The 27976-nt window shown below is 48.2% G+C and overlaps 51 non-coding genes across 51 annotated transcripts; all 51 read right to left on the minus strand.

Annotated features, from left to right (window-relative positions):
• Positions 1-84: 84 nt before the first annotated feature.
• On the minus strand, positions 85-168 carry Trnal-uaa. Its single transcript has one exon. It is a non-coding gene; the product is annotated as a tRNA-Leu (tRNA).
• A 1572-nt stretch (positions 169-1740) lies between these two features.
• Positions 1741-1824, minus strand: Trnal-uaa. Its single transcript has one exon. It is a non-coding gene; the product is annotated as a tRNA-Leu (tRNA).
• Positions 1825-3254: 1430 nt separating this feature from the next.
• Trnar-ucg lies at positions 3255-3327 on the minus strand. Its single transcript has one exon. It is a non-coding gene; the product is annotated as a tRNA-Arg (tRNA).
• A 542-nt stretch (positions 3328-3869) lies between these two features.
• Trnat-agu lies at positions 3870-3941 on the minus strand. The gene has a single exon. It is a non-coding gene; the product is annotated as a tRNA-Thr (tRNA).
• Positions 3942-4262: 321 nt separating this feature from the next.
• Trnak-cuu lies at positions 4263-4335 on the minus strand. The gene has a single exon. It is a non-coding gene; the product is annotated as a tRNA-Lys (tRNA).
• Positions 4336-4773: 438 nt separating this feature from the next.
• On the minus strand, positions 4774-4846 carry Trnar-ucg. Its single transcript has one exon. It is a non-coding gene; the product is annotated as a tRNA-Arg (tRNA).
• Positions 4847-5388: 542 nt separating this feature from the next.
• Trnat-agu lies at positions 5389-5460 on the minus strand. Its single transcript has one exon. It is a non-coding gene; the product is annotated as a tRNA-Thr (tRNA).
• A 321-nt stretch (positions 5461-5781) lies between these two features.
• Positions 5782-5854, minus strand: Trnak-cuu. Its single transcript has one exon. It is a non-coding gene; the product is annotated as a tRNA-Lys (tRNA).
• Positions 5855-6292: 438 nt separating this feature from the next.
• On the minus strand, positions 6293-6365 carry Trnar-ucg. Its single transcript has one exon. It is a non-coding gene; the product is annotated as a tRNA-Arg (tRNA).
• Positions 6366-6907: 542 nt separating this feature from the next.
• Positions 6908-6979, minus strand: Trnat-agu. The gene has a single exon. It is a non-coding gene; the product is annotated as a tRNA-Thr (tRNA).
• A 321-nt stretch (positions 6980-7300) lies between these two features.
• Trnak-cuu lies at positions 7301-7373 on the minus strand. The gene has a single exon. It is a non-coding gene; the product is annotated as a tRNA-Lys (tRNA).
• Positions 7374-7811: 438 nt separating this feature from the next.
• On the minus strand, positions 7812-7884 carry Trnar-ucg. The gene has a single exon. It is a non-coding gene; the product is annotated as a tRNA-Arg (tRNA).
• A 542-nt stretch (positions 7885-8426) lies between these two features.
• Trnat-agu lies at positions 8427-8498 on the minus strand. Its single transcript has one exon. It is a non-coding gene; the product is annotated as a tRNA-Thr (tRNA).
• Positions 8499-8819: 321 nt separating this feature from the next.
• Positions 8820-8892, minus strand: Trnak-cuu. The gene has a single exon. It is a non-coding gene; the product is annotated as a tRNA-Lys (tRNA).
• Positions 8893-9330: 438 nt separating this feature from the next.
• Trnar-ucg lies at positions 9331-9403 on the minus strand. The gene has a single exon. It is a non-coding gene; the product is annotated as a tRNA-Arg (tRNA).
• Positions 9404-9945: 542 nt separating this feature from the next.
• Positions 9946-10017, minus strand: Trnat-agu. The gene has a single exon. It is a non-coding gene; the product is annotated as a tRNA-Thr (tRNA).
• A 321-nt stretch (positions 10018-10338) lies between these two features.
• Positions 10339-10411, minus strand: Trnak-cuu. Its single transcript has one exon. It is a non-coding gene; the product is annotated as a tRNA-Lys (tRNA).
• A 438-nt stretch (positions 10412-10849) lies between these two features.
• On the minus strand, positions 10850-10922 carry Trnar-ucg. The gene has a single exon. It is a non-coding gene; the product is annotated as a tRNA-Arg (tRNA).
• A 542-nt stretch (positions 10923-11464) lies between these two features.
• Positions 11465-11536, minus strand: Trnat-agu. Its single transcript has one exon. It is a non-coding gene; the product is annotated as a tRNA-Thr (tRNA).
• A 321-nt stretch (positions 11537-11857) lies between these two features.
• Trnak-cuu lies at positions 11858-11930 on the minus strand. Its single transcript has one exon. It is a non-coding gene; the product is annotated as a tRNA-Lys (tRNA).
• Positions 11931-12368: 438 nt separating this feature from the next.
• Positions 12369-12441, minus strand: Trnar-ucg. The gene has a single exon. It is a non-coding gene; the product is annotated as a tRNA-Arg (tRNA).
• A 542-nt stretch (positions 12442-12983) lies between these two features.
• Trnat-agu lies at positions 12984-13055 on the minus strand. Its single transcript has one exon. It is a non-coding gene; the product is annotated as a tRNA-Thr (tRNA).
• Positions 13056-13376: 321 nt separating this feature from the next.
• Positions 13377-13449, minus strand: Trnak-cuu. The gene has a single exon. It is a non-coding gene; the product is annotated as a tRNA-Lys (tRNA).
• Positions 13450-13887: 438 nt separating this feature from the next.
• Positions 13888-13960, minus strand: Trnar-ucg. Its single transcript has one exon. It is a non-coding gene; the product is annotated as a tRNA-Arg (tRNA).
• A 542-nt stretch (positions 13961-14502) lies between these two features.
• Trnat-agu lies at positions 14503-14574 on the minus strand. Its single transcript has one exon. It is a non-coding gene; the product is annotated as a tRNA-Thr (tRNA).
• Positions 14575-14895: 321 nt separating this feature from the next.
• Trnak-cuu lies at positions 14896-14968 on the minus strand. Its single transcript has one exon. It is a non-coding gene; the product is annotated as a tRNA-Lys (tRNA).
• A 438-nt stretch (positions 14969-15406) lies between these two features.
• On the minus strand, positions 15407-15479 carry Trnar-ucg. Its single transcript has one exon. It is a non-coding gene; the product is annotated as a tRNA-Arg (tRNA).
• A 542-nt stretch (positions 15480-16021) lies between these two features.
• Positions 16022-16093, minus strand: Trnat-agu. Its single transcript has one exon. It is a non-coding gene; the product is annotated as a tRNA-Thr (tRNA).
• A 321-nt stretch (positions 16094-16414) lies between these two features.
• Positions 16415-16487, minus strand: Trnak-cuu. Its single transcript has one exon. It is a non-coding gene; the product is annotated as a tRNA-Lys (tRNA).
• Positions 16488-16925: 438 nt separating this feature from the next.
• On the minus strand, positions 16926-16998 carry Trnar-ucg. The gene has a single exon. It is a non-coding gene; the product is annotated as a tRNA-Arg (tRNA).
• A 542-nt stretch (positions 16999-17540) lies between these two features.
• Positions 17541-17612, minus strand: Trnat-agu. The gene has a single exon. It is a non-coding gene; the product is annotated as a tRNA-Thr (tRNA).
• Positions 17613-17933: 321 nt separating this feature from the next.
• On the minus strand, positions 17934-18006 carry Trnak-cuu. Its single transcript has one exon. It is a non-coding gene; the product is annotated as a tRNA-Lys (tRNA).
• Positions 18007-18444: 438 nt separating this feature from the next.
• Positions 18445-18517, minus strand: Trnar-ucg. The gene has a single exon. It is a non-coding gene; the product is annotated as a tRNA-Arg (tRNA).
• Positions 18518-19068: 551 nt separating this feature from the next.
• Trnat-agu lies at positions 19069-19140 on the minus strand. The gene has a single exon. It is a non-coding gene; the product is annotated as a tRNA-Thr (tRNA).
• A 321-nt stretch (positions 19141-19461) lies between these two features.
• On the minus strand, positions 19462-19534 carry Trnak-cuu. Its single transcript has one exon. It is a non-coding gene; the product is annotated as a tRNA-Lys (tRNA).
• Positions 19535-19972: 438 nt separating this feature from the next.
• Positions 19973-20045, minus strand: Trnar-ucg. Its single transcript has one exon. It is a non-coding gene; the product is annotated as a tRNA-Arg (tRNA).
• Positions 20046-20590: 545 nt separating this feature from the next.
• Trnat-agu lies at positions 20591-20662 on the minus strand. The gene has a single exon. It is a non-coding gene; the product is annotated as a tRNA-Thr (tRNA).
• A 321-nt stretch (positions 20663-20983) lies between these two features.
• On the minus strand, positions 20984-21056 carry Trnak-cuu. Its single transcript has one exon. It is a non-coding gene; the product is annotated as a tRNA-Lys (tRNA).
• A 438-nt stretch (positions 21057-21494) lies between these two features.
• On the minus strand, positions 21495-21567 carry Trnar-ucg. The gene has a single exon. It is a non-coding gene; the product is annotated as a tRNA-Arg (tRNA).
• A 551-nt stretch (positions 21568-22118) lies between these two features.
• Positions 22119-22190, minus strand: Trnat-agu. Its single transcript has one exon. It is a non-coding gene; the product is annotated as a tRNA-Thr (tRNA).
• Positions 22191-22511: 321 nt separating this feature from the next.
• Trnak-cuu lies at positions 22512-22584 on the minus strand. The gene has a single exon. It is a non-coding gene; the product is annotated as a tRNA-Lys (tRNA).
• Positions 22585-23022: 438 nt separating this feature from the next.
• On the minus strand, positions 23023-23095 carry Trnar-ucg. Its single transcript has one exon. It is a non-coding gene; the product is annotated as a tRNA-Arg (tRNA).
• A 548-nt stretch (positions 23096-23643) lies between these two features.
• Positions 23644-23715, minus strand: Trnat-agu. The gene has a single exon. It is a non-coding gene; the product is annotated as a tRNA-Thr (tRNA).
• A 321-nt stretch (positions 23716-24036) lies between these two features.
• Trnak-cuu lies at positions 24037-24109 on the minus strand. The gene has a single exon. It is a non-coding gene; the product is annotated as a tRNA-Lys (tRNA).
• A 438-nt stretch (positions 24110-24547) lies between these two features.
• Trnar-ucg lies at positions 24548-24620 on the minus strand. Its single transcript has one exon. It is a non-coding gene; the product is annotated as a tRNA-Arg (tRNA).
• Positions 24621-25165: 545 nt separating this feature from the next.
• On the minus strand, positions 25166-25237 carry Trnat-agu. Its single transcript has one exon. It is a non-coding gene; the product is annotated as a tRNA-Thr (tRNA).
• Positions 25238-25558: 321 nt separating this feature from the next.
• On the minus strand, positions 25559-25631 carry Trnak-cuu. The gene has a single exon. It is a non-coding gene; the product is annotated as a tRNA-Lys (tRNA).
• Positions 25632-26069: 438 nt separating this feature from the next.
• Trnar-ucg lies at positions 26070-26142 on the minus strand. Its single transcript has one exon. It is a non-coding gene; the product is annotated as a tRNA-Arg (tRNA).
• Positions 26143-26687: 545 nt separating this feature from the next.
• Positions 26688-26759, minus strand: Trnat-agu. The gene has a single exon. It is a non-coding gene; the product is annotated as a tRNA-Thr (tRNA).
• A 321-nt stretch (positions 26760-27080) lies between these two features.
• Positions 27081-27153, minus strand: Trnak-cuu. Its single transcript has one exon. It is a non-coding gene; the product is annotated as a tRNA-Lys (tRNA).
• A 438-nt stretch (positions 27154-27591) lies between these two features.
• Positions 27592-27664, minus strand: Trnar-ucg. Its single transcript has one exon. It is a non-coding gene; the product is annotated as a tRNA-Arg (tRNA).
• Positions 27665-27976: the final 312 nt, after the last annotated feature.

Raw genomic sequence — 27976 nt, forward strand, 5'->3', positions numbered from 1 at the left:
AAATCTCCACGGCGTGTTTCTGCGTAATTTACTTGTTCTATAAGATCAAGGGAGTACGTTAGTTTCAGAATGTTTAAATAGCATTGTCAGATGTGGGGTTCGAACCCACGCTCCCTTACGGGAAGCAGAGCTTAAATCTGGCGCCTTAGACCGCTCGGCCAATCTGACGCGCAAGACAAGCGCTCCAGTGACTTCCATCTTTAGCAAGACCTCAGGAACCTCACTCCGAAATCTGTTTCTTTTTTCGGTAGGATGGAATTATGTCAGTTTCAGAATATGTGAGACGCAATGTCAGATGTGGCGTACTAAACGCACCCTCGCTTTCGGGAAACAATGTGGCGCGTTGGACCGCTTTCTTCCGTCGCTTCCAGTTTGAACTGTGACTAGCAAAACTGTATTTAGTAATAGGAACATTTTCACATTGATGCAAAGAAAACTAGATATTAACGAACGGCGAATGAGACCGTTTCCTAGCAACAGCCACGCTGTGCATTACGCACTCGTGGGAAGCCAATGAAATATTTCATGTGAGGCTCTAACTGTCGGCCTTCACTTTCCAATACTTAGGCACTGCCCCGGTGGTACCGACGCATACATACTGAAACGTCTTTGGATCGTCAGTGAGTACTTCATATTAGAAATTTCGTGTTCGCCCTGATGTGCATTAAAGGGCCAATTTATCAGAGAAAGTCAGTTCTGCGCCTAGTTACAGTATGTCACCCTAGCAGCGCCAGGAAATCGGGTTCAGTGGTGCTCGCGTTGCACTCGGCGTTGAGCGCCTGCAGCGCTATCGCCTTCGGCCTCTGGCGCCAGGAGGGAAGGCGACACATGATGGCGCAAGCAGCGCGTAGCAGAAGGCGGTGGTGGTGTGTCGGTCAGCATGGTTGCTTCCCAAGTAGCTGCTCCGGGTTCGAAGGCCGGACATCGCACGGAAGTTGTCTCCTTTACGCAGGAGAGTGTTTTTAACGGTACAAATGGTTTCCCTTCTCCCTTCGTAGGCTAGTGCGGATTACGATTCACAGCATCGTGTGTCTCCATGTGTCGACTTGTCTTGACTTTGCTCGGCTGACGCGAAAGCTGACGCTTGCAAATGGGCGTATATGTAGAGGACAGGCGCTAGAAACGACTGGGAGAGTCCACATCGACAAACACACAACGGACCCTTTCATTTGACTGTGGCCGCACGTTCGCGCCTTTGCGTACCGAGAGCAAGAGGGGGGTCAGCGAGCTCGACCGTACCATTACCGCACAGCAGCACCAAAAACTAAGGAAAAAGGCAAAACTGAAGAAACCAACACACGCGGACTTCCTAGTTCGTCACCCAGCCGAGCACTAACCATGGCCAACGCTGCCTAATTTCGGTAATCGGACATGAACCCGTGTCGTTGGCACGGCATACAAGTTGGCGAGAATGTTGGCAGACGTGCGGACGTCTTAGTCCGTGTACAGATCACTTGGGATTTGCCTGACAGTCTCTCGCGTTGCCTTTTAGGGAAGGAAAATGGAATAGCCCTGAGCCACAACACAACGACCACGGAAACGTCCGTGAGAAGAGCTAAAACCCGGCACGAGGAAACTATGTTCCGCTATTTGTTTTCGGCCGCTCGGGCTATCGGACGTGCGACGCCCGCACTGCTGTCACTGTCGTCTCTAGTAAAATCTCCACGGCGTGTTTCTGCGTAATTTACTTGTTCTATAAGATCAAGGGAGTACGTTAGTTTCAGAATGTTTAAATAGCATTGTCAGATGTGGGGTTCGAACCCACGCTCCCTTACGGGAAGCAGAGCTTAAATCTGGCGCCTTAGACCGCTCGGCCAATCTGACGCGCAAGACAAGCGCTCCAGTGACTTCCATCTTTAGCAAGACCTCAGGAACCTCACTCCGAAATCTGTTTCTTTTTTCGGTAGGATGGAATTATGTCAGTTTCAGAATATGTGAGACGCAATGTCAGATGTGGCGTACTAAACGCACCCTCGCTTTCGGGAAACAATGTGGCGCGTTGGACCGCTTTCTTCCGTCGCTTCCAGTTTGAACTGTGACTAGCAAAACTGTATTTAGTAATAGGAACATTTTCACATTGATGCAAAGAAAACTAGATATTAACGAACGGCGAATGAGACCGTTTCCTAGCAACAGCCACGCTGTGCATTACGCACTCGTGGGAAGCCAATGAAATATTTCATGTGAGGCTCTAACTGTCGGCCTTCACTTTCCAATACTTAGGCACTGCCCCGGTGGTACCGACGCATACATACTGAAACGTCTTTGGATCGTCAGTGAGTACTTCATATTAGAAATTTCGTGTTCGCCCTGATGTGCATTAAAGGGCCAATTTATCAGAGAAAGTCAGTTCTGCGCCTAGTTACAGTATGTCACCCTAGCAGCGCCAGGAAATCGGGTTCAGTGGTGCTCGCGTTGCACTCGGCGTTGAGCGCCTGCAGCGCTATCGCCTTCGGCCTCTGGCGCCAGGAGGGAAGGCGACACATGATGGCGCAAGCAGCGCGTAGCAGAAGGCGGTGGTGGTGTGTCGGTCAGCATGGTTGCTTCCCAAGTAGCTGCTCCGGGTTCGAAGGCCGGACATCGCACGGAAGTTGTCTCCTTTACGCAGGAGAGTGTTTTCAACGGTACAAATGGTTTCCCTTCTCCCTTCGTAGGCTAGTGCGGATTACGATTCACAGCATCGTGTGTCTCCATGTGTCGACTTGTCTCGACTTTGCTCGGCTGACGCGAAAGCTGACGCTTGCAAATGGGCGTATATGTAGAGGACAGGCGCTAGAAACGACTGGGAGAGTCCACATCGACTGAGCTAGCCGGGCTCCACACAACGCGTCACGAGCCATACAGTATTTATGCGACCTGCGACCATCTATGGAAGATCCTTTTGACTACAGCTTATTTCGTGCTGCCACAAATGAGCTACAATTCCTGTTCAATGAAATAAATTTTCCGAAAGGCATCAAATCTACTTGAAATGATACGTGGCTATCAGCACCATTATTCAACACACATGCTCGACTGTGCGCAGACGCCTGTGGCGCAGCTCTTGGGTCCTGAGTCAGACGCAGTAGTTCCAAAAATCTCTCCTGATCGGCACTGTGCCGAAAATTTCGCTACACAACCCCTTTGTCTTGCTTGAGCTTCAGGTAGACGCCGGTTTGCAGCCAGGAAGCGGACAGCAGCAACTTTCAACTAGATTTGTAGTACTCAAACAACTCAGTAAAACAGCATGCATCTTTTGCAGAACTGGAAAAACTCGACCGTGACAGGATTCGAACCTGCAATCTTCGGATCCGAAGTCCGACGCCTTATCCATTAGGCCACACGGTCACTGGCGCAATATGCTTCCCCACACACACCTCATTGTCGCCATTTGTACGCTTGCCGGAATGAATTTCCCATCTTTGACGCAATTCTCCATCTCCAATTTCAGTACTAAAAAGGCGACGCTACTTCTTGCTGTGTCCCATCGCAAGTTACATTCAAGCCCTTGTGATGCTGATCAAACAAGAGGTTGCAAATCAGCTTCAATTGCTTACTGCCATCTCAGTCGCTTGCAGAAGGTGCCTCACCCTATGTCATACAATGGCGAGTTGCCTCTATTACCAAAGCGGCGGCGGCGCCGACGACGACGACAACCGCGAGGGTCTCTACCAGGGGTAGAAAATACATCACAAGAACTAAGTATTCCACGTCGGCATTCTCCGGAGACTGCCAAAAGCAGCAGTTTCTGGTGCCTACTTTAATAGCACCATTCGCACTATTCATTTGCGAGAGCATTTCTTAAATACCGAACCCATTCATAATTTTTTATATCCTTGACCGCTTTTTTCGAAAGATCTACGTTAGAAGGGGCTGTTACAAAATTCTTTTGCCTCCTGTGAGGATCGAACTCACGACCTCTGGTTTACTAGACCAGCGCTCTGCCACTGAGCTAAGGAGGCGCCGCCTAGTGCACATTTCGGGTACTTCAATCTTATGGACCAGTCAATCGGAGCCCTTCAGCTGGAAACGCACCGCATTAGCGACCATTATTTGTATTTAGTTAGCACAGCTGCTGCTTTCCTGCACATCTCACACGATATCGATGTACGCCTAAAATTCCAAAACAACACTTTTATTTCATTTCAGAGCTACTTTCAGCTTCAAAAACCATTCCTCTGATATTCATACGAAGCTAGGCATCGTCGTAACCCGTTACGTTCATTACGCAAGGCTCACGAGAGGGGCGCAGGTTGCATCCGCGTAGACACAAAATTTTGCGCCGCCCAGCGTGGGGCTCGAACCCACGACCCTGAGATTAAGAGTCTCATGCTCTACCGACTGAGCTAGCCGGGCTCCACACAACGCGTCACGAGCCATACAGTATTTATGCGACCTGCGACCATCTATGGAAGATCCTTTTGACTACAGCTTATTTCCTGCTGCCACAAATGAGCTACAATTCCTGTTCAATGAAATAAATTTTCCGAAAGGCATCAAATCTACTTGAAATGATACGTGGCTATCAGCACCATTATTCAACACACATGCTCGACTGTGCGCAGACGCCTGTGGCGCAGCTCTTGGGTCCTGAGTCAGACGCAGTAGTTCCAAAAATCTCTCCTGATCGGCACTGTGCCGAAAATTTCGCTACACAACCCCTTTGTCTTGCTTGAGCTTCAGGTAGACGCCGGTTTGCAGCCAGGAAGCGGACAGCAGCAACTTTCAACTAGATTTGTAGTACTCAAACAACTCAGTAAAACAGCATGCATCTTTTGCAGAACTGGAAAAACTCGACCGTGACAGGATTCGAACCTGCAATCTTCGGATCCGAAGTCCGACGCCTTATCCATTAGGCCACACGGTCACTGGCGCAATATGCTTCCCCACACACACCTCATTGTCGCCATTTGTACGCTTGCCGGAATGAATTTCCCATCTTTGACGCAATTCTCCATCTCCAATTTCAGTACTAAAAAGGCGACGCTACTTCTTGCTGTGTCCCATCGCAAGTTACATTCAAGCCCTTGTGATGCTGATCAAACAAGAGGTTGCAAATCAGCTTCAATTGCTTACTGCCATCTCAGTCGCTTGCAGAAGGTGCCTCACCCTATGTCATACAATGGCGAGTTGCCTCTATTACCAAAGCGGCGGCGGCGCCGACGACGACGACAACCGCGAGGGTCTCTACCAGGGGTAGAAAATACATCACAAGAACTAAGTATTCCACGTCGGCATTCTCCGGAGACTGCCAAAAGCAGCAGTTTCTGGTGCCTACTTTAATAGCACCATTCGCACTATTCATTTGCGAGAGCATTTCTTAAATACCGAACCCATTCATAATTTTTTATATCCTTGACCGCTTTTTTCGAAAGATCTACGTTAGAAGGGGCTGTTACAAAATTCTTTTGCCTCCTGTGAGGATCGAACTCACGACCTCTGGTTTACTAGACCAGCGCTCTGCCACTGAGCTAAGGAGGCGCCGCCTAGTGCACATTTCGGGTACTTCAATCTTATGGACCAGTCAATCGGAGCCCTTCAGCTGGAAACGCACCGCATTAGCGACCATTATTTGTATTTAGTTAGCACAGCTGCTGCTTTCCTGCACATCTCACACGATATCGATGTACGCCTAAAATTCCAAAACAACACTTTTATTTCATTTCAGAGCTACTTTCAGCTTCAAAAACCATTCCTCTGATATTCATACGAAGCTAGGCATCGTCGTAACCCGTTACGTTCATTACGCAAGGCTCACGAGAGGGGCGCAGGTTGCATCCGCGTAGACACAAAATTTTGCGCCGCCCAGCGTGGGGCTCGAACCCACGACCCTGAGATTAAGAGTCTCATGCTCTACCGACTGAGCTAGCCGGGCTCCACACAACGCGTCACGAGCCATACAGTATTTATGCGACCTGCGACCATCTATGGAAGATCCTTTTGACTACAGCTTATTTCCTGCTGCCACAAATGAGCTACAATTCCTGTTCAATGAAATAAATTTTCCGAAAGGCATCAAATCTACTTGAAATGATACGTGGCTATCAGCACCATTATTCAACACACATGCTCGACTGTGCGCAGACGCCTGTGGCGCAGCTCTTGGGTCCTGAGTCAGACGCAGTAGTTCCAAAAATCTCTCCTGATCGGCACTGTGCCGAAAATTTCGCTACACAACCCCTTTGTCTTGCTTGAGCTTCAGGTAGACGCCGGTTTGCAGCCAGGAAGCGGACAGCAGCAACTTTCAACTAGATTTGTAGTACTCAAACAACTCAGTAAAACAGCATGCATCTTTTGCAGAACTGGAAAAACTCGACCGTGACAGGATTCGAACCTGCAATCTTCGGATCCGAAGTCCGACGCCTTATCCATTAGGCCACACGGTCACTGGCGCAATATGCTTCCCCACACACACCTCATTGTCGCCATTTGTACGCTTGCCGGAATGAATTTCCCATCTTTGACGCAATTCTCCATCTCCAATTTCAGTACTAAAAAGGCGACGCTACTTCTTGCTGTGTCCCATCGCAAGTTACATTCAAGCCCTTGTGATGCTGATCAAACAAGAGGTTGCAAATCAGCTTCAATTGCTTACTGCCATCTCAGTCGCTTGCAGAAGGTGCCTCACCCTATGTCATACAATGGCGAGTTGCCTCTATTACCAAAGCGGCGGCGGCGCCGACGACGACGACAACCGCGAGGGTCTCTACCAGGGGTAGAAAATACATCACAAGAACTAAGTATTCCACGTCGGCATTCTCCGGAGACTGCCAAAAGCAGCAGTTTCTGGTGCCTACTTTAATAGCACCATTCGCACTATTCATTTGCGAGAGCATTTCTTAAATACCGAACCCATTCATAATTTTTTATATCCTTGACCGCTTTTTTCGAAAGATCTACGTTAGAAGGGGCTGTTACAAAATTCTTTTGCCTCCTGTGAGGATCGAACTCACGACCTCTGGTTTACTAGACCAGCGCTCTGCCACTGAGCTAAGGAGGCGCCGCCTAGTGCACATTTCGGGTACTTCAATCTTATGGACCAGTCAATCGGAGCCCTTCAGCTGGAAACGCACCGCATTAGCGACCATTATTTGTATTTAGTTAGCACAGCTGCTGCTTTCCTGCACATCTCACACGATATCGATGTACGCCTAAAATTCCAAAACAACACTTTTATTTCATTTCAGAGCTACTTTCAGCTTCAAAAACCATTCCTCTGATATTCATACGAAGCTAGGCATCGTCGTAACCCGTTACGTTCATTACGCAAGGCTCACGAGAGGGGCGCAGGTTGCATCCGCGTAGACACAAAATTTTGCGCCGCCCAGCGTGGGGCTCGAACCCACGACCCTGAGATTAAGAGTCTCATGCTCTACCGACTGAGCTAGCCGGGCTCCACACAACGCGTCACGAGCCATACAGTATTTATGCGACCTGCGACCATCTATGGAAGATCCTTTTGACTACAGCTTATTTCCTGCTGCCACAAATGAGCTACAATTCCTGTTCAATGAAATAAATTTTCCGAAAGGCATCAAATCTACTTGAAATGATACGTGGCTATCAGCACCATTATTCAACACACATGCTCGACTGTGCGCAGACGCCTGTGGCGCAGCTCTTGGGTCCTGAGTCAGACGCAGTAGTTCCAAAAATCTCTCCTGATCGGCACTGTGCCGAAAATTTCGCTACACAACCCCTTTGTCTTGCTTGAGCTTCAGGTAGACGCCGGTTTGCAGCCAGGAAGCGGACAGCAGCAACTTTCAACTAGATTTGTAGTACTCAAACAACTCAGTAAAACAGCATGCATCTTTTGCAGAACTGGAAAAACTCGACCGTGACAGGATTCGAACCTGCAATCTTCGGATCCGAAGTCCGACGCCTTATCCATTAGGCCACACGGTCACTGGCGCAATATGCTTCCCCACACACACCTCATTGTCGCCATTTGTACGCTTGCCGGAATGAATTTCCCATCTTTGACGCAATTCTCCATCTCCAATTTCAGTACTAAAAAGGCGACGCTACTTCTTGCTGTGTCCCATCGCAAGTTACATTCAAGCCCTTGTGATGCTGATCAAACAAGAGGTTGCAAATCAGCTTCAATTGCTTACTGCCATCTCAGTCGCTTGCAGAAGGTGCCTCACCCTATGTCATACAATGGCGAGTTGCCTCTATTACCAAAGCGGCGGCGGCGCCGACGACGACGACAACCGCGAGGGTCTCTACCAGGGGTAGAAAATACATCACAAGAACTAAGTATTCCACGTCGGCATTCTCCGGAGACTGCCAAAAGCAGCAGTTTCTGGTGCCTACTTTAATAGCACCATTCGCACTATTCATTTGCGAGAGCATTTCTTAAATACCGAACCCATTCATAATTTTTTATATCCTTGACCGCTTTTTTCGAAAGATCTACGTTAGAAGGGGCTGTTACAAAATTCTTTTGCCTCCTGTGAGGATCGAACTCACGACCTCTGGTTTACTAGACCAGCGCTCTGCCACTGAGCTAAGGAGGCGCCGCCTAGTGCACATTTCGGGTACTTCAATCTTATGGACCAGTCAATCGGAGCCCTTCAGCTGGAAACGCACCGCATTAGCGACCATTATTTGTATTTAGTTAGCACAGCTGCTGCTTTCCTGCACATCTCACACGATATCGATGTACGCCTAAAATTCCAAAACAACACTTTTATTTCATTTCAGAGCTACTTTCAGCTTCAAAAACCATTCCTCTGATATTCATACGAAGCTAGGCATCGTCGTAACCCGTTACGTTCATTACGCAAGGCTCACGAGAGGGGCGCAGGTTGCATCCGCGTAGACACAAAATTTTGCGCCGCCCAGCGTGGGGCTCGAACCCACGACCCTGAGATTAAGAGTCTCATGCTCTACCGACTGAGCTAGCCGGGCTCCACACAACGCGTCACGAGCCATACAGTATTTATGCGACCTGCGACCATCTATGGAAGATCCTTTTGACTACAGCTTATTTCCTGCTGCCACAAATGAGCTACAATTCCTGTTCAATGAAATAAATTTTCCGAAAGGCATCAAATCTACTTGAAATGATACGTGGCTATCAGCACCATTATTCAACACACATGCTCGACTGTGCGCAGACGCCTGTGGCGCAGCTCTTGGGTCCTGAGTCAGACGCAGTAGTTCCAAAAATCTCTCCTGATCGGCACTGTGCCGAAAATTTCGCTACACAACCCCTTTGTCTTGCTTGAGCTTCAGGTAGACGCCGGTTTGCAGCCAGGAAGCGGACAGCAGCAACTTTCAACTAGATTTGTAGTACTCAAACAACTCAGTAAAACAGCATGCATCTTTTGCAGAACTGGAAAAACTCGACCGTGACAGGATTCGAACCTGCAATCTTCGGATCCGAAGTCCGACGCCTTATCCATTAGGCCACACGGTCACTGGCGCAATATGCTTCCCCACACACACCTCATTGTCGCCATTTGTACGCTTGCCGGAATGAATTTCCCATCTTTGACGCAATTCTCCATCTCCAATTTCAGTACTAAAAAGGCGACGCTACTTCTTGCTGTGTCCCATCGCAAGTTACATTCAAGCCCTTGTGATGCTGATCAAACAAGAGGTTGCAAATCAGCTTCAATTGCTTACTGCCATCTCAGTCGCTTGCAGAAGGTGCCTCACCCTATGTCATACAATGGCGAGTTGCCTCTATTACCAAAGCGGCGGCGGCGCCGACGACGACGACAACCGCGAGGGTCTCTACCAGGGGTAGAAAATACATCACAAGAACTAAGTATTCCACGTCGGCATTCTCCGGAGACTGCCAAAAGCAGCAGTTTCTGGTGCCTACTTTAATAGCACCATTCGCACTATTCATTTGCGAGAGCATTTCTTAAATACCGAACCCATTCATAATTTTTTATATCCTTGACCGCTTTTTTCGAAAGATCTACGTTAGAAGGGGCTGTTACAAAATTCTTTTGCCTCCTGTGAGGATCGAACTCACGACCTCTGGTTTACTAGACCAGCGCTCTGCCACTGAGCTAAGGAGGCGCCGCCTAGTGCACATTTCGGGTACTTCAATCTTATGGACCAGTCAATCGGAGCCCTTCAGCTGGAAACGCACCGCATTAGCGACCATTATTTGTATTTAGTTAGCACAGCTGCTGCTTTCCTGCACATCTCACACGATATCGATGTACGCCTAAAATTCCAAAACAACACTTTTATTTCATTTCAGAGCTACTTTCAGCTTCAAAAACCATTCCTCTGATATTCATACGAAGCTAGGCATCGTCGTAACCCGTTACGTTCATTACGCAAGGCTCACGAGAGGGGCGCAGGTTGCATCCGCGTAGACACAAAATTTTGCGCCGCCCAGCGTGGGGCTCGAACCCACGACCCTGAGATTAAGAGTCTCATGCTCTACCGACTGAGCTAGCCGGGCTCCACACAACGCGTCACGAGCCATACAGTATTTATGCGACCTGCGACCATCTATGGAAGATCCTTTTGACTACAGCTTATTTCCTGCTGCCACAAATGAGCTACAATTCCTGTTCAATGAAATAAATTTTCCGAAAGGCATCAAATCTACTTGAAATGATACGTGGCTATCAGCACCATTATTCAACACACATGCTCGACTGTGCGCAGACGCCTGTGGCGCAGCTCTTGGGTCCTGAGTCAGACGCAGTAGTTCCAAAAATCTCTCCTGATCGGCACTGTGCCGAAAATTTCGCTACACAACCCCTTTGTCTTGCTTGAGCTTCAGGTAGACGCCGGTTTGCAGCCAGGAAGCGGACAGCAGCAACTTTCAACTAGATTTGTAGTACTCAAACAACTCAGTAAAACAGCATGCATCTTTTGCAGAACTGGAAAAACTCGACCGTGACAGGATTCGAACCTGCAATCTTCGGATCCGAAGTCCGACGCCTTATCCATTAGGCCACACGGTCACTGGCGCAATATGCTTCCCCACACACACCTCATTGTCGCCATTTGTACGCTTGCCGGAATGAATTTCCCATCTTTGACGCAATTCTCCATCTCCAATTTCAGTACTAAAAAGGCGACGCTACTTCTTGCTGTGTCCCATCGCAAGTTACATTCAAGCCCTTGTGATGCTGATCAAACAAGAGGTTGCAAATCAGCTTCAATTGCTTACTGCCATCTCAGTCGCTTGCAGAAGGTGCCTCACCCTATGTCATACAATGGCGAGTTGCCTCTATTACCAAAGCGGCGGCGGCGCCGACGACGACGACAACCGCGAGGGTCTCTACCAGGGGTAGAAAATACATCACAAGAACTAAGTATTCCACGTCGGCATTCTCCGGAGACTGCCAAAAGCAGCAGTTTCTGGTGCCTACTTTAATAGCACCATTCGCACTATTCATTTGCGAGAGCATTTCTTAAATACCGAACCCATTCATAATTTTTTATATCCTTGACCGCTTTTTTCGAAAGATCTACGTTAGAAGGGGCTGTTACAAAATTCTTTTGCCTCCTGTGAGGATCGAACTCACGACCTCTGGTTTACTAGACCAGCGCTCTGCCACTGAGCTAAGGAGGCGCCGCCTAGTGCACATTTCGGGTACTTCAATCTTATGGACCAGTCAATCGGAGCCCTTCAGCTGGAAACGCACCGCATTAGCGACCATTATTTGTATTTAGTTAGCACAGCTGCTGCTTTCCTGCACATCTCACACGATATCGATGTACGCCTAAAATTCCAAAACAACACTTTTATTTCATTTCAGAGCTACTTTCAGCTTCAAAAACCATTCCTCTGATATTCATACGAAGCTAGGCATCGTCGTAACCCGTTACGTTCATTACGCAAGGCTCACGAGAGGGGCGCAGGTTGCATCCGCGTAGACACAAAATTTTGCGCCGCCCAGCGTGGGGCTCGAACCCACGACCCTGAGATTAAGAGTCTCATGCTCTACCGACTGAGCTAGCCGGGCTCCACACAACGCGTCACGAGCCATACAGTATTTATGCGACCTGCGACCATCTATGGAAGATCCTTTTGACTACAGCTTATTTCCTGCTGCCACAAATGAGCTACAATTCCTGTTCAATGAAATAAATTTTCCGAAAGGCATCAAATCTACTTGAAATGATACGTGGCTATCAGCACCATTATTCAACACACATGCTCGACTGTGCGCAGACGCCTGTGGCGCAGCTCTTGGGTCCTGAGTCAGACGCAGTAGTTCCAAAAATCTCTCCTGATCGGCACTGTGCCGAAAATTTCGCTACACAACCCCTTTGTCTTGCTTGAGCTTCAGGTAGACGCCGGTTTGCAGCCAGGAAGCGGACAGCAGCAACTTTCAACTAGATTTGTAGTACTCAAACAACTCAGTAAAACAGCATGCATCTTTTGCAGAACTGGAAAAACTCGACCGTGACAGGATTCGAACCTGCAATCTTCGGATCCGAAGTCCGACGCCTTATCCATTAGGCCACACGGTCACTGGCGCAATATGCTTCCCCACACACACCTCATTGTCGCCATTTGTACGCTTGCCGGAATGAATTTCCCATCTTTGACGCAATTCTCCATCTCCAATTTCAGTACTAAAAAGGCGACGCTACTTCTTGCTGTGTCCCATCGCAAGTTACATTCAAGCCCTTGTGATGCTGATCAAACAAGAGGTTGCAAATCAGCTTCAATTGCTTACTGCCATCTCAGTCGCTTGCAGAAGGTGCCTCACCCTATGTCATACAATGGCGAGTTGCCTCTATTACCAAAGCGGCGGCGGCGCCGACGACGACGACAACCGCGAGGGTCTCTACCAGGGGTAGAAAATACATCACAAGAACTAAGTATTCCACGTCGGCATTCTCCGGAGACTGCCAAAAGCAGCAGTTTCTGGTGCCTACTTTAATAGCACCATTCGCACTATTCATTTGCGAGAGCATTTCTTAAATACCGAACCCATTCATAATTTTTTATATCCTTGACCGCTTTTTTCGAAAGATCTACGTTAGAAGGGGCTGTTACAAAATTCTTTTGCCTCCTGTGAGGATCGAACTCACGACCTCTGGTTTACTAGACCAGCGCTCTGCCACTGAGCTAAGGAGGCGCCGCCTAGTGCACATTTCGGGTACTTCAATCTTATGGACCAGTCAATCGGAGCCCTTCAGCTGGAAACGCACCGCATTAGCGACCATTATTTGTATTTAGTTAGCACAGCTGCTGCTTTCCTGCACATCTCACACGATATCGATGTACGCCTAAAATTCCAAAACAACACTTTTATTTCATTTCAGAGCTACTTTCAGCTTCAAAAACCATTCCTCTGATATTCATACGAAGCTAGGCATCGTCGTAACCCGTTACGTTCATTACGCAAGGCTCACGAGAGGGGCGCAGGTTGCATCCGCGTAGACACAAAATTTTGCGCCGCCCAGCGTGGGGCTCGAACCCACGACCCTGAGATTAAGAGTCTCATGCTCTACCGACTGAGCTAGCCGGGCTCCACACAACGCGTCACGAGCCATACAGTATTTATGCGACCTGCGACCATCTATGGAAGATCCTTTTGACTACAGCTTATTTCCTGCTGCCACAAATGAGCTACAATTCCTGTTCAATGAAATAAATTTTCCGAAAGGCATCAAATCTACTTGAAATGATACGTGGCTATCAGCACCATTATTCAACACACATGCTCGACTGTGCGCAGACGCCTGTGGCGCAGCTCTTGGGTCCTGAGTCAGACGCAGTAGTTCCAAAAATCTCTCCTGATCGGCACTGTGCCGAAAATTTCGCTACACAACCCCTTTGTCTTGCTTGAGCTTCAGGTAGACGCCGGTTTGCAGCCAGGAAGCGGACAGCAGCAACTTTCAACTAGATTTGTAGTACTCAAACAACTCAGTAAAACAGCATGCATCTTTTGCAGAACTGGAAAAACTCGACCGTGACAGGATTCGAACCTGCAATCTTCGGATCCGAAGTCCGACGCCTTATCCATTAGGCCACACGGTCACTGGCGCAATATGCTTCCCCACACACACCTCATTGTCGCCATTTGTACGCTTGCCGGAATGAATTTCCCATCTTTGACGCAATTCTCCATCTCCAATTTCAGTACTAAAAAGGCGACGCTACTTCTTGCTGTGTCCCATCGCAAGTTACATTCAAGCCCTTGTGATGCTGATCAAACAAGAGGTTGCAAATCAGCTTCAATTGCTTACTGCCATCTCAGTCGCTTGCAGAAGGTGCCTCACCCTATGTCATACAATGGCGAGTTGCCTCTATTACCAAAGCGGCGGCGGCGCCGACGACGACGACAACCGCGAGGGTCTCTACCAGGGGTAGAAAATACATCACAAGAACTAAGTATTCCACGTCGGCATTCTCCGGAGACTGCCAAAAGCAGCAGTTTCTGGTGCCTACTTTAATAGCACCATTCGCACTATTCATTTGCGAGAGCATTTCTTAAATACCGAACCCATTCATAATTTTTTATATCCTTGACCGCTTTTTTCGAAAGATCTACGTTAGAAGGGGCTGTTACAAAATTCTTTTGCCTCCTGTGAGGATCGAACTCACGACCTCTGGTTTACTAGACCAGCGCTCTGCCACTGAGCTAAGGAGGCGCCGCCTAGTGCACATTTCGGGTACTTCAATCTTATGGACCAGTCAATCGGAGCCCTTCAGCTGGAAACGCACCGCATTAGCGACCATTATTTGTATTTAGTTAGCACAGCTGCTGCTTTCCTGCACATCTCACACGATATCGATGTACGCCTAAAATTCCAAAACAACACTTTTATTTCATTTCAGAGCTACTTTCAGCTTCAAAAACCATTCCTCTGATATTCATACGAAGCTAGGCATCGTCGTAACCCGTTACGTTCATTACGCAAGGCTCACGAGAGGGGCGCAGGTTGCATCCGCGTAGACACAAAATTTTGCGCCGCCCAGCGTGGGGCTCGAACCCACGACCCTGAGATTAAGAGTCTCATGCTCTACCGACTGAGCTAGCCGGGCTCCACACAACGCGTCACGAGCCATACAGTATTTATGCGACCTGCGACCATCTATGGAAGATCCTTTTGACTACAGCTTATTTCCTGCTGCCACAAATGAGCTACAATTCCTGTTCAATGAAATAAATTTTCCGAAAGGCATCAAATCTACTTGAAATGATACGTGGCTATCAGCACCATTATTCAACACACATGCTCGACTGTGCGCAGACGCCTGTGGCGCAGCTCTTGGGTCCTGAGTCAGACGCAGTAGTTCCAAAAATCTCTCCTGATCGGCACTGTGCCGAAAATTTCGCTACACAACCCCTTTGTCTTGCTTGAGCTTCAGGTAGACGCCGGTTTGCAGCCAGGAAGCGGACAGCAGCAACTTTCAACTAGATTTGTAGTACTCAAACAACTCAGTAAAACAGCATGCATCTTTTGCAGAACTGGAAAAACTCGACCGTGACAGGATTCGAACCTGCAATCTTCGGATCCGAAGTCCGACGCCTTATCCATTAGGCCACACGGTCACTGGCGCAATATGCTTCCCCACACACACCTCATTGTCGCCATTTGTACGCTTGCCGGAATGAATTTCCCATCTTTGACGCAATTCTCCATCTCCAATTTCAGTACTAAAAAGGCGACGCTACTTCTTGCTGTGTCCCATCGCAAGTTACATTCAAGCCCTTGTGATGCTGATCAAACAAGAGGTTGCAAATCAGCTTCAATTGCTTACTGCCATCTCAGTCGCTTGCAGAAGGTGCCTCACCCTATGTCATACAATGGCGAGTTGCCTCTATTACCAAAGCGGCGGCGGCGCCGACGACGACGACAACCGCGAGGGTCTCTACCAGGGGTAGAAAATACATCACAAGAACTAAGTATTCCACGTCGGCATTCTCCGGAGACTGCCAAAAGCAGCAGTTTCTGGTGCCTACTTTAATAGCACCATTCGCACTATTCATTTGCGAGAGCATTTCTTAAATACCGAACCCATTCATAATTTTTTATATCCTTGACCGCTTTTTTCGAAAGATCTACGTTAGAAGGGGCTGTTACAAAATTCTTTTGCCTCCTGTGAGGATCGAACTCACGACCTCTGGTTTACTAGACCAGCGCTCTGCCACTGAGCTAAGGAGGCGCCGCCTAGTGCACATTTCGGGTACTTCAATCTTATGGACCAGTCAATCGGAGCCCTTCAGCTGGAAACGCACCGCATTAGCGACCATTATTTGTATTTAGTTAGCACAGCTGCTGCTTTCCTGCACATCTCACACGATATCGATGTACGCCTAAAATTCCAAAACAACACTTTTATTTCATTTCAGAGCTACTTTCAGCTTCAAAAACCATTCCTCTGATATTCATACGAAGCTAGGCATCGTCGTAACCCGTTACGTTCATTACGCAAGGCTCACGAGAGGGGCGCAGGTTGCATCCGCGTAGACACAAAATTTTGCGCCGCCCAGCGTGGGGCTCGAACCCACGACCCTGAGATTAAGAGTCTCATGCTCTACCGACTGAGCTAGCCGGGCTCCACACAACGCGTCACGAGCCATACAGTATTTATGCGACCTGCGACCATCTATGGAAGATCCTTTTGACTACAGCTTATTTCCTGCTGCCACAAATGAGCTACAATTCCTGTTCAATGAAATAAATTTTCCGAAAGGCATCAAATCTACTTGAAATGATACGTGGCTATCAGCACCATTATTCAACACACATGCTCGACTGTGCGCAGACGCCTGTGGCGCAGCTCTTGGGTCCTGAGTCAGACGCAGTAGTTCCAAAAATCTCTCCTGATCGGCACTGTGCCGAAAATTTCGCTACACAACCCCTTTGTCTTGCTTGAGCTTCAGGTAGACGCCGGTTTGCAGCCAGGAAGCGGACAGCAGCAACTTTCAACTAGATTTGTAGTACTCAAACAACTCAGTAAAACAGCATGCATCTTTTGCAGAACTGGAAAAACTCGACCGTGACAGGATTCGAACCTGCAATCTTCGGATCCGAAGTCCGACGCCTTATCCATTAGGCCACACGGTCACTGGCGCAATATGCTTCCCCACACACACCTCATTGTCGCCATTTGTACGCTTGCCGGAATGAATTTCCCATCTTTGACGCAATTCTCCATCTCCAATTTCAGTACTAAAAAGGCGACGCTACTTCTTGCTGTGTCCCATCGCAAGTTACATTCAAGCCCTTGTGATGCTGATCAAACAAGAGGTTGCAAATCAGCTTCAATTGCTTACTGCCATCTCAGTCGCTTGCAGAAGGTGCCTCACCCTATGTCATACAATGGCGAGTTGCCTCTATTACCAAAGCGGCGGCGGCGCCGACGACGACGACAACCGCGAGGGTCTCTACCAGGGGTAGAAAATACATCACAAGAACTAAGTATTCCACGTCGGCATTCTCCGGAGACTGCCAAAAGCAGCAGTTTCTGGTGCCTACTTTAATAGCACCATTCGCACTATTCATTTGCGAGAGCATTTCTTAAATACCGAACCCATTCATAATTTTTTATATCCTTGACCGCTTTTTTCGAAAGATCTACGTTAGAAGGGGCTGTTACAAAATTCTTTTGCCTCCTGTGAGGATCGAACTCACGACCTCTGGTTTACTAGACCAGCGCTCTGCCACTGAGCTAAGGAGGCGCCGCCTAGTGCACATTTCGGGTACTTCAATCTTATGGACCAGTCAATCGGAGCCCTTCAGCTGGAAACGCACCGCATTAGCGACCATTATTTGTATTTAGTTAGCACAGCTGCTGCTTTCCTGCACATCTCACACGATATCGATGTACGCCTAAAATTCCAAAACAACACTTTTATTTCATTTCAGAGCTACTTTCAGCTTCAAAAACCATTCCTCTGATATTCATACGAAGCTAGGCATCGTCGTAACCCGTTACGTTCATTACGCAAGGCTCACGAGAGGGGCGCAGGTTGCATCCGCGTAGACACAAAATTTTGCGCCGCCCAGCGTGGGGCTCGAACCCACGACCCTGAGAATAAGAGTCTCATGCTCTACCGACTGAGCTAGCCGGGCTCCACACAACGCGTCACGAGCCATACAGTATTTATGCGACCTGCGACCATCTATGGAAGATCCTTTTGACTACAGCTTATTTCCTGCTGCCACAAATGAGCTACAATTCCTATTCAATGAAACAAATTTTCCGAAAGGCATCAAATCTACTTGAAATGATACGTGGCTATCAGCACCATTATTCAACACACATGCTCGACTGTGCACAGACGCCTGTGGCGCAGCTCTTGGGTCCTGAGTCAGACGCAGTAGTTCCAAAAATCTCTCCTGATCGGCACTGTGCCGAAAATTTCGCTACACAACCCCTTTGTCTTGCTTGAGCTTCAGGTAGACGCCGGTTTGCAGCCAGGAAGCGGACAGCAGCAACTTTCAACTAGATTTGTAGTACTCAAACAACTCAGTAAAACAGCATGCATCTTTTGCAGAACTGGAAAAACTCGACCGTGACAGGATTCGAACCTGCAATCTTCGGATCCGAAGTCCGACGCCTTATCCATTAGGCCACACGGTCACTGGCGCAATATGCTTCCCCACACACACCTCATTGTCGCCATTTGTACGCTTGCCGGAATGAATTTCCCATCTTTGACGCAATTCTCCATCTCCAATTTCAGTACTAAAAAGGCGACGCTACTTCTTGCTGTGTCCCATCGCAAGTTACATTCAAGCCCTTGTGACGCTGATCAAACAAGAGGTTGCAAATCAGCTTCAATTGCTTACTGCCATCTCAGTCGCTTGCAGAAGGTGCCTCACCCTATGTCATACAATGGCGAGTTGCCTCTATTACCAAAGCGGCGGCGGCGCCGACGACGACGACGACGACGACAACCGCGAGGGTCTCTACCAGGGGTAGAAAATACATCACAAGAACTAAGTATTCCACGTCGGCATTCTCCGGAGACTGCCAAAAGCAGCAGTTTCTGGTGCCTACTTTAATAGCACCATTCGCACTATTCATTTGCGAGAGCATTTCTTAAATACCGAACCCATTCATAATTTTTTATATCCTTGACCGCTTTTTTCGAAAGATCTACGTTAGAAGGGGCTGTTACAAAATTCTTTTGCCTCCTGTGAGGATCGAACTCACGACCTCTGGTTTACTAGACCAGCGCTCTGCCACTGAGCTAAGGAGGCGCCGCCTAGTGCACATTTCGGGTACTTCAATCTTATGGACCAGTCAATCGGAGCCCTTCAGCTGGAAACGCACCGCATTAGCGACCATTATTTGTATTTAGTTAGCACAGCTGCTGCTTTCCTGCACATCTCACACGATATCGATGTACGCCTAAAATTCCAAAACAACACTTTTATTTCATTTCAGAGCTACTTTCAGCTTCAAAAACCATTCCTCTGATATTCATACGAAGCTAGGCATCGTCGTAACCCGTTACGTTCATTACGCAAGGCTCACGAGAGGGGCGCAGGTTGCATCCGCGTAGACACAAAATTTTGCGCCGCCCAGCGTGGGGCTCGAACCCACGACCCTGAGAATAAGAGTCTCATGCTCTACCGACTGAGCTAGCCGGGCTCCACACAACGCGTCACGAGCCATACAGTATTTATGCGACCTGCGACCATCTATGGAAGATCCTTTTGACTACAGCTTATTTCCTGCTGCCACAAATGAGCTACAATTCCTGTTCAATGAAATAAATTTTCCGAAAGGCATCAAATCTACTTGAAATGATACGTGGCTATCAGCACCATTATTCAACACACATGCTCGACTGTGCGCAGACGCCTGTGGCGCAGCTCTTGGGTCCTGAGTCAGACGCAGTAGTTCCAAAAATCTCTCCTGATCGGCACTGTGCCGAAAATTTCGCTACACAACCCCTTTGTCTTGCTTGAGCTTCAGGTAGACGCCGGTTTGCAGCCAGGAAGCGGACAGCAGCAACTTTCAACTAGATTTGTAGTACTCAAACAACTCAGTAAAACAGCATGCATCTTTTGCAGAACTGGAAAAACTCGACCGTGACAGGATTCGAACCTGCAATCTTCGGATCCGAAGTCCGACGCCTTATCCATTAGGCCACACGGTCACTGGCGCAATATGCTTCCCCACACACACCTCATTGTCGCCATTTGTACGCTTGCCGGAATGAATTTCCCATCTTTGACGCAATTCTCCATCTCCAATTTCAGTACTAAAAAGGCGACGCTACTTCTTGCTGTGTCCCATCGCAAGTTACATTCAAGCCCTTGTGATGCTGATCAAACAAGAGGTTGCAAATCAGCTTCAATTGCTTACTGCCATCTCAGTCGCTTGCAGAAGGTGCCTCACCCTATGTCATACAATGGCGAGTTGCCTCTATTACCAAAGCGGCGGCGGCGCCGACGACGACGACGACAACCGCGAGGGTCTCTACCAGGGGTAGAAAATACATCACAAGAACTAAGTATTCCACGTCGGCATTCTCCGGAGACTGCCAAAAGCAGCAGTTTCTGGTGCCTACTTTAATAGCACCATTCGCACTATTCATTTGCGAGAGCATTTCTTAAATACCGAACCCATTCATAATTTTTTATATCCTTGACCGCTTTTTTCGAAAGATCTACGTTAGAAGGGGCTGTTACAAAATTCTTTTGCCTCCTGTGAGGATCGAACTCACGACCTCTGGTTTACTAGACCAGCGCTCTGCCACTGAGCTAAGGAGGCGCCGCCTAGTGCACATTTCGGGTACTTCAATCTTATGGACCAGTCAATCGGAGCTCTTCAGCTGGAAACGCACCGCATTAGCGACCATTATTTGTATTTAGTTAGCACAGCTGCTGCTTTCCTGCACATCTCACACGATATCGATGTACGCCTAAAATTCCAAAACAACACTTTTATTTCATTTCAGAGCTACTTTCAGCTTCAAAAACCATTCCTCTGATATTCATACGAAGCTAGGCATCGTCGTAACCCGTTACGTTCATTACGCAAGGCTCACGAGAGGGGCGCAGGTTGCATCCGCGTAGACACAAAATTTTGCGCCGCCCAGCGTGGGGCTCGAACCCACGACCCTGAGATTAAGAGTCTCATGCTCTACCGACTGAGCTAGCCGGGCTCCACACAACGCGTCACGAGCCATACAGTATTTATGCGACCTGCGACCATCTATGGAAGATCCTTTTGACTACAGCTTATTTCCTGCTGCCACAAATGAGCTACAATTCCTATTCAATGAAATAAATTTTCCGAAAGGCATCAAATCTACTTGAAATGATACGTGGCTATCAGCACCATTATTCAACACACATGCTCGACTGTGCGCAGACGCCTGTGGCGCAGCTCTTGGGTCCTGAGTCAGACGCAGTAGTTCCAAAAATCTCTCCTGATCGGCACTGTGCCGAAAATTTCGCTACACAACCCCTTTGTCTTGCTTGAGCTTCAGGTAGACGCCGGTTTGCAGCCAGGAAGCGGACAGCAGCAACTTTCAACTAGATTTGTAGTACTCAAACAACTCAGTAAAACAGCATGCATCTTTTGCAGAACTGGAAAAACTCGACCGTGACAGGATTCGAACATGCAATCTTCGGATCCGAAGTCCGACGCCTTATCCATTAGGCCACACGGTCACTGGCGCAATATGCTTCCCCACACACACCTCATTGTCGCCATTTGTACGCTTGCCGGAATGAATTTCCCATCTTTGACGCAATTCTCCATCTCCAATTTCAGTACTAAAAAGGCGACGCTACTTCTTGCTGTGTCCCATCGCAAGTTACATTCAAGCCCTTGTGACGCTGATCAAACAAGAGGTTGCAAATCAGCTTCAATTGCTTACTGCCATCTCAGTCGCTTGCAGAAGGTGCCTCACCCTATGTCATACAATGGCGAGTTGCCTCTATTACCAAAGCGGCGGCGGCGCCGACGACGACGACGACGACGACAACCGCGAGGGTCTCTACCAGGGGTAGAAAATACATCACAAGAACTAAGTATTCCACGTCGGCATTCTCCGGAGACTGCCAAAAGCAGCAGTTTCTGGTGCCTACTTTAATAGCACCATTCGCACTATTCATTTGCGAGAGCATTTCTTAAATACCGAACCCATTCATAATTTTTTATATCCTTGACCGCTTTTTTCGAAAGATCTACGTTAGAAGGGGCTGTTACAAAATTCTTTTGCCTCCTGTGAGGATCGAACTCACGACCTCTGGTTTACTAGACCAGCGCTCTGCCACTGAGCTAAGGAGGCGCCGCCTAGTGCACATTTCGGGTACTTCAATCTTATGGACCAGTCAATCGGAGCTCTTCAGCTGGAAACGCACCGCATTAGCGACCATTATTTGTATTTAGTTAGCACAGCTGCTGCTTTCCTGCACATCTCACACGATATCGATGTACGCCTAAAATTCCAAAACAACACTTTTATTTCATTTCAGAGCTACTTTCAGCTTCAAAAACCATTCCTCTGATATTCATACGAAGCTAGGCATCGTCGTAACCCGTTACGTTCATTACGCAAGGCTCACGAGAGGGGCGCAGGTTGCATCCGCGTAGACACAAAATTTTGCGCCGCCCAGCGTGGGGCTCGAACCCACGACCCTGAGATTAAGAGTCTCATGCTCTACCGACTGAGCTAGCCGGGCTCCACACAACGCGTCACGAGCCATACAGTATTTATGCGACCTGCGACCATCTATGGAAGATCCTTTTGACTACAGCTTATTTCCTGCTGCCACAAATGAGCTACAATTCCTATTCAATGAAATAAATTTTCCGAAAGGCATCAAATCTACTTGAAATGATACGTGGCTATCAGCACCATTATTCAACACACATGCTCGACTGTGCGCAGACGCCTGTGGCGCAGCTCTTGGGTCCTGAGTCAGACGCAGTAGTTCCAAAAATCTCTCCTGATCGGCACTGTGCCGAAAATTTCGCTACACAACCCCTTTGTCTTGCTTGAGCTTCAGGTAGACGCCGGTTTGCAGCCAGGAAGCGGACAGCAGCAACTTTCAACTAGATTTGTAGTACTCAAACAACTCAGTAAAACAGCATGCATCTTTTGCAGAACTGGAAAAACTCGACCGTGACAGGATTCGAACATGCAATCTTCGGATCCGAAGTCCGACGCCTTATCCATTAGGCCACACGGTCACTGGCGCAATATGCTTCCCCACACACACCTCATTGTCGCCATTTGTACGCTTGCCGGAATGAATTTCCCATCTTTGACGCAATTCTCCATCTCCAATTTCAGTACTAAAAAGGCGACGCTACTTCTTGCTGTGTCCCATCGCAAGTTACATTCAAGCCCTTGTGACGCTGATCAAACAAGAGGTTGCAAATCAGCTTCAATTGCTTACTGCCATCTCAGTCGCTTGCAGAAGGTGCCTCACCCTATGTCATACAATGGCGAGTTGCCTCTATTACCAAAGCGGCGGCGGCGCCGACGACGACGACGACGACAACCGCGAGGGTCTCTACCAGGGGTAGAAAATACATCACAAGAACTAAGTATTCCACGTCGGCATTCTCCGGAGACTGCCAAAAGCAGCAGTTTCTGGTGCCTACTTTAATAGCACCATTCGCACTATTCATTTGCGAGTGCATTCCTTAAATACCGAACCCATTCATAATTTTTTATATCCTTGACCGCTTTTTTCGAAAGATCTACGTTAGAAGGGGCTGTTACAAAATTCTTTTGCCTCCTGTGAGGATCGAACTCACGACCTCTGGTTTACTAGACCAGCGCTCTGCCACTGAGCTAAGGAGGCGCCGCCTAGTGCACATTTCGGGTACTTCAATCTTATGGACCAGTCAATCGGAGCCCTTCAGCTGGAAACGCACCGCATTAGCGACCATTATTTGTATTTAGTTAGCACAGCTGCTGCTTTCCTACACATCTCACACGATATCGATGTACGCCTAAAATTCCAAAACAACACTTTTATTTCATTTCAGAGCTACTTTCAGCTTCAAAAACCATTCCTCTGATATTCATACGAAGCTAGGCATCGTCGTAACCCGTTACGTTCATTACGCAAGGCTCACGAGAGGGGCGCAGGTTGCATCCGCGTAGACACAAAATTTTGCGCCGCCCAGCGTGGGGCTCGAACCCACGACCCTGAGATTAAGAGTCTCATGCTCTACCGACTGAGCTAGCCGGGCTCCACACAACGCGTCACGAGCCATACAGTATTTATGCGACCTGCGACCATCTATGGAAGATCCTTTTGACTACAGCTTATTTCCTGCTGCCACAAATGAGCTACAATTCCTATTCAATGAAATAAATTTTCCGAAAGGCATCAAATCTACTTGAAATGATACGTGGCTATCAGCACCATTATTCAACACACATGCTCGACTGTGCGCAGACGCCTGTGGCGCAGCTCTTGGGTCCTGAGTCAGACGCAGTAGTTCCAAAAATCTCTCCTGATCGGCACTGTGCCGAAAATTTCGCTACACAACCCCTTTGTCTTGCTTGAGCTTCAGGTAGACGCCGGTTTGCAGCCAGGAAGCGGACAGCAGCAACTTTCAACTAGATTTGTAGTACTCAAACAACTCAGTAAAACAGCATGCATCTTTTGCAGAACTGGAAAAACTCGACCGTGACAGGATTCGAACATGCAATCTTCGGATCCGAAGTCCGACGCCTTATCCATTAGGCCACACGGTCACTGGCGCAATATGCTTCCCCACACACACCTCATTGTCGCCATTTGTACGCTTGCCGGAATGAATTTCCCATCTTTGACGCAATTCTCCATCTCCAATTTCAGTACTAAAAAGGCGACGCTACTTCTTGCTGTGTCCCATCGCAAGTTACATTCAAGCCCTTGTGACGCTGATCAAACAAGAGGTTGCAAATCAGCTTCAATTGCTTACTGCCATCTCAGTCGCTTGCAGAAGGTGCCTCACCCTATGTCATACAATGGCGAGTTGCCTCTATTACCAAAGCGGCGGCGGCGCCGACGACGACGACGACAACCGCGAGGGTCTCTACCAGGGGTAGAAAATACATCACAAGAACTAAGTATTCCACGTCGGCATTCTCCGGAGACTGCCAAAAGCAGCAGTTTCTGGTGCCTACTTTAATAGCACCATTCGCACTATTCATTTGCGAGTGCATTCCTTAAATACCGAACCCATTCATAATTTTTTATATCCTTGACCGCTTTTTTCGAAAGATCTACGTTAGAAGGGGCTGTTACAAAATTCTTTTGCCTCCTGTGAGGATCGAACTCACGACCTCTGGTTTACTAGACCAGCGCTCTGCCACTGAGCTAAGGAGGCGCCGCCTAGTGCACATTTCGGGTACTTCAATCTTATGGACCAGTCAATCGGAGCCCTTCAGCTGGAAACGCACCGCATTAGCGACCATTATTTGTATTTAGTTAGCACAGCTGCTGCTTTCCTACACATCTCACACGATATCGATGTACGCCTAAAATTCCAAAACAACACTTTTATTTCATTTCAGAGCTACTTTCAGCTTCAAAAACCATTCCTCTGATATTCATACGAAGCTAGGCATCGTCGTAACCCGTTACGTTCATTACGCAAGGCTCACGAGAGGGGCGCAGGTTGCATCCGCGTAGACACAAAATTTTGCGCCGCCCAGCGTGGGGCTCGAACCCACGACCCTGAGATTAAGAGTCTCATGCTCTACCGACTGAGCTAGCCGGGCTCCACACAACGCGTCACGAGCCATACAGTATTTATGCGACCTGCGACCATCTATGGAAGATCCTTTTGACTACAGCTTATTTCCTGCTGCCACAAATGAGCTACAATTCCTATTCAATGAAATAAATTTTCCGAAAGGCATCAAATCTACTTGAAATGATACGTGGCTATCAGCACCATTATTCAACACACATGCTCGACTGTGCGCAGACGCCTGTGGCGCAGCTCTTGGGTCCTGAGTCAGACGCAGTAGTTCCAAAAATCTCTCCTGATCGGCACTGTGCCGAAAATTTCGCTACACAACCCCTTTGTCTTGCTTGAGCTTCAGGTAGACGCCGGTTTGCAGCCAGGAAGCGGACAGCAGCAACTTTCAACTAGATTTGTAGTACTCAAACAACTCAGTAAAACAGCATGCATCTTTTGCAGAACTGGAAAAACTCGACCGTGACAGGATTCGAACATGCAATCTTCGGATCCGAAGTCCGACGCCTTATCCATTAGGCCACACGGTCACTGGCGCAATATGCTTCCCCACACACACCTCATTGTCGCCATTTGTACGCTTGCCGGAATGAATTTCCCATCTTTGACGCAATTCTCCATCTCCAATTTCAGTACTAAAAAGGCGACGCTACTTCTTGCTGTGTCCCATCGCAAGTTACATTCAAGCCCTTGTGACGCTGATCAAACAAGAGGTTGCAAATCAGCTTCAATTGCTTACTGCCATCTCAGTCGCTTGCAGAAGGTGCCTCACCCTATGTCATACAATGGCGAGTTGCCTCTATTACCAAAGCGGCGGCGGCGCCGACGACGACGACGACAACCGCGAGGGTCTCTACCAGGGGTAGAAAATACATCACAAGAACTAAGTATTCCACGTCGGCATTCTCCGGAGACTGCCAAAAGCAGCAGTTTCTGGTGCCTACTTTAATAGCACCATTCGCACTATTCATTTGCGAGAGCATTTCTTAAATACCGAACCCATTCATAATTTTTTATATCCTTGACCGCTTTTTTCGAAAGATCTACGTTAGAAGGGGCTGTTACAAAATTATGTTGCCTCCTGTGAGGATCGAACTCACGACCTCTGGTTTACTAGACCAGCGCTCTGCCACTGAGCTAAGGAGGCGCCGCCTAGTGCACATTTCGGGTACTTCAATCTTATGGACCAGTCAATCGGAGCCCTTCAGCTGGAAACGCACCGCATTAGCGACCATTATTTGTATTTAGTTAGCACAGCTGCTGCTTTCCTACACATCTCACACGATATCGATGTACGCCTAAAATTCCAAAACAACACTTTTATTTCATTTCAGAGCTACTTTCAGCTTCAAAAACCATTCCTCTGATATTCATACGAAGCTAGGCATCGTCGTAACCCGTTACGTTCATTACGCAAGGCTCACGAGAGGGGCGCAGGTTGCATCCGCGTAGACACAAAATTTTGCGCCGCCCAGCGTGGGGCTCGAACCCACGACCCTGAGATTAAGAGTCTCATGCTCTACCGACTGAGCTAGCCGGGCTCCACACAACGCGTCACGAGCCATACAGTATTTATGCGACCTGCGACCATCTATGGAAGATCCTTTTGACTACAGCTTATTTCCTGCTGCCACAAATGAGCTACAATTCCTATTCAATGAAATAAATTTTCCGAAAGGCATCAAATCTACTTGAAATGATACGTGGCTATCAGCACCATTATTCAACACACATGCTCGACTGTGCGCAGACGCCTGTGGCGCAGCTCTTGGGTCCTGAGTCAGACGCAGTAGTTCCAAAAATCTCTCCTGATCGGCACTGTGCCGAAAATTTCGCTACACAACCCCTTTGTCTTGCTTGAGCTTCAGGTAGACGCCGGTTTGCAGCCAGGAAGCGGACAGCAGCAACTTTCAACTAGATTTGTAGTACTCAAACAACTCAGTAAAACAGCATGCATCTTTTGCAGAACTGGAAAAACTCGACCGTGACAGGATTCGAACATGCAATCTTCGGATCCGAAGTCCGACGCCTTATCCATTAGGCCACACGGTCACTGGCGCAATATGCTTCCCCACACACACCTCATTGTCGCCATTTGTACGCTTGCCGGAATGAATTTCCCATCTTTGACGCAATTCTCCATCTCCAATTTCAGTACTAAAAAGGCGACGCTACTTCTTGCTGTGTCCCATCGCAAGTTACATTCAAGCCCTTGTGACGCTGATCAAACAAGAGGTTGCAAATCAGCTTCAATTGCTTACTGCCATCTCAGTCGCTTGCAGAAGGTGCCTCACCCTATGTCATACAATGGCGAGTTGCCTCTATTACCAAAGCGGCGGCGGCGCCGACGACGACGACGACGAC

Source organism: Schistocerca piceifrons, unplaced genomic scaffold (genome assembly GCF_021461385.2).
Source record: "Schistocerca piceifrons isolate TAMUIC-IGC-003096 unplaced genomic scaffold, iqSchPice1.1 HiC_scaffold_1772, whole genome shotgun sequence".
NCBI classification, from domain to species: domain Eukaryota; kingdom Metazoa; phylum Arthropoda; class Insecta; order Orthoptera; family Acrididae; genus Schistocerca; species Schistocerca piceifrons.